We start from the raw sequence: 2744 nt of genomic DNA, 5'->3' as shown, positions 1-2744 counted from the left end.
ACAGTCATTATATTGATGCCTGACTGTGATACACTGTTTACAGTCATTACATTGATGCCTGCTTGTGGTACACTGTTTACAGTCATTACATTGATGCCTGCTTGTGATACACTGTACACTGTCATTACATTGATGCCTGACTGTGATACACTGTTTACAGTCATTACATTGATGCCTGACTGTGATACACTGTACACAATGTAAACAGTGTATCACAGTCAGGCATCAGTGTAATGACTGTGCATAGTGTATCACAAGCAGGCATCAACGTAATGACGTCATTACATTGATGCCTGCTTGTGATACACTGTTTACAGTCATTACATTGATGCCTGCTTGTGATACACTGTTTACAGTTATTACACTGATGCCTGTCTGTAAGTTATGAAAAAGAAAGAACCATATACAGTTCAACTCTATATGGAATCAGAATTGTTACTAATATTGTGCTCGTGTACTCCAAAGTAGAGTAAGACAGTTTATGCACAGACACAGATAAACTGGCCACACTCATCGTTATTCGAGTGTTTCTACGGAACTGTAAAAACATCGGTAGGCGGCCGTTGTCATGATTAGCAGCTTATACGACCACCTAAGTCCAATTATTAATAACTTAACATTTTTACTAATTCCCAAATATTAATTGCCCAATAACTTTTCGTCCAATGTTTCGACTGCTAATTTGTTGCCAGAATTCGATCCCGGGTCTTCTTAATATAGAGGGTATTGTGTGCTATCCTCTCTTCTGGGGTCTCCCCACTACGAATTGAAGCAACTAACTTACCTGAATACTTGCAAGAGTGGGTGGGTGGTACCCAGGTTTTGTTGAATTCTGTGTTAGGTTGACTAAGTCTGTAATTAGTTAGGTGGATGTAGACGGCTTTTTATCGTCTTCTCGTGTGTGGTTCCTATCTCATTATTTTAGTATTATTCTAATTCATTGTACAGAGTGTCCCAAAAGTCTGGACCCACGCGGAAAAATACATAACATATTCTTAATTGATTTATTATTCAAATTGCATGCCATTAACAACCATCCTTATATCAATTCTTGGAATACTGTGCCATCGGGGTATTTTCTTTCCTGAACTATGTACAACTGACGTTAGAAATGTGTTTGTTTAACTTGAGGAATATAATTTTTATTTTTCCTATGGGTCCAGACTTCTGGGAAACTCTGTATAGTTTTTTTCTCTTGCATGATAGTCTATCGCTAATAAACAAGTATTACACACCTTTTATGTCTATTATGCTTCTGAATTCTAGATTTTATTAGTCTTTTTCGTTCCTCTAGTGTGTCAGAAGCAATATTCACTTGGGATTTTGTAAATGTCGTTTCTGCTCTCCATTAGGTCTTTAGTAGTTGGATGTGTACTAACTGCGACCATATTGTATTGGCTCCTGCCTACTGTTCTCATTTTATACTCTTTACGTGTCTTCTCTGTATATTTTCAGAGAGAGATATTTGACATAAGGGAATATGGCTGTGCGTCTGTAATATTCTTTCTGCTTGTTCTTGATGTGCATCTTTTTTTTTTAATTTCTTTCTTTATCAAGTATTCTAGGTATCCCTGTTGTAAAATAATTAATTAATAACTATTTATTAATTGAAACATATATTAGTGACTCATTAATAATTACACATAGGTAATCGCATACGCTACTAACTAACCACGACAACGATTGCCACAACCTTACGTGAGTATCTAATTAGTTGACAATAATCTTTCACGACACACAAGAACAGATATTATCAAATACATTTGACTGGCTGTTTTCTCTCTCTTGTCTATCACTTCTAAATTGGGAGGAGGGGGAGGAAGGCTCATGCAGATAGCAACAAATAGACAAATCAGTTCACAATTAAGGATGGCTATGCGTAGATATCTTTGCGGGGGGGGGAATTTTAAAACAAACGTAATTGGCGATAGTTTCCAAAAGGAATATCCTGATATTTTATGAAAACTTACAAGTTTGGCATGCGAATGTAGATTATTGATTCTAACACCTCTTTGCACTTAACAGGAGGACTGGTAAGATCAGTATTAAAGATAGTATTCAAGTAGAAACTCAGTGGCACAGAGGACTTACAACGCTAGAAGCCGAGTTTTGATACCCGTGATGGGCAGAGCACAGACAGTCCATCGTGTAGCTTTGTGTTTAATCCCAAACAGACAAATCTCATTAGAATATATCGAAAAATGGGATGTTGTGGCACCAGTTTCAGGTCAGTATTGGGAACAGAAACAGAATCGTACAGAGAGATGGTTGGTGTGTACAAAAAGAAATGTCTACACATGCAAATAATTAGAAACAGCCATTTTAACATGTTTGACCATTCTTAATTATGAAGAATGGTCATGTAAATTATGAACATTTCAATATTTTTACTTTTTTTACAGTATTATTTCTGAAAACGATAACTCAACTACTGAAAAAAGTAAAAAACAAAAACAAAATGTGCCTGAATTTCCTCATGATTTATAATAATGCTATATCCCCAGTTTCGAGTGTTCGACCGAGTTGTTTTTTTTTTAAATAGAAACACATCTTCGTACAGTACGTCATGACAAGACAAAATATCTTAGCAATACAAATTATGGAAAGGTTGAAATACGGGAGTCAAAGGTAAAGAAACCTATGTGAGCATAATGAAACAAAACGATACTGTACTGTTAATGCTTGGAAACGGCTTAAATGGGCAATGAAGAAAAACTTTAATACATTCTACGTTGTACATTTGC

This window comes from Limulus polyphemus, unplaced genomic scaffold (genome assembly GCF_000517525.1).
Source record: "Limulus polyphemus unplaced genomic scaffold, Limulus_polyphemus-2.1.2 Scaffold2310, whole genome shotgun sequence".
Taxonomy (NCBI): domain Eukaryota; kingdom Metazoa; phylum Arthropoda; class Merostomata; order Xiphosura; family Limulidae; genus Limulus; species Limulus polyphemus.
The sequence above is the reverse complement of the archived record's forward strand: the minus strand, read 5'-3'. Positions refer to the sequence as shown.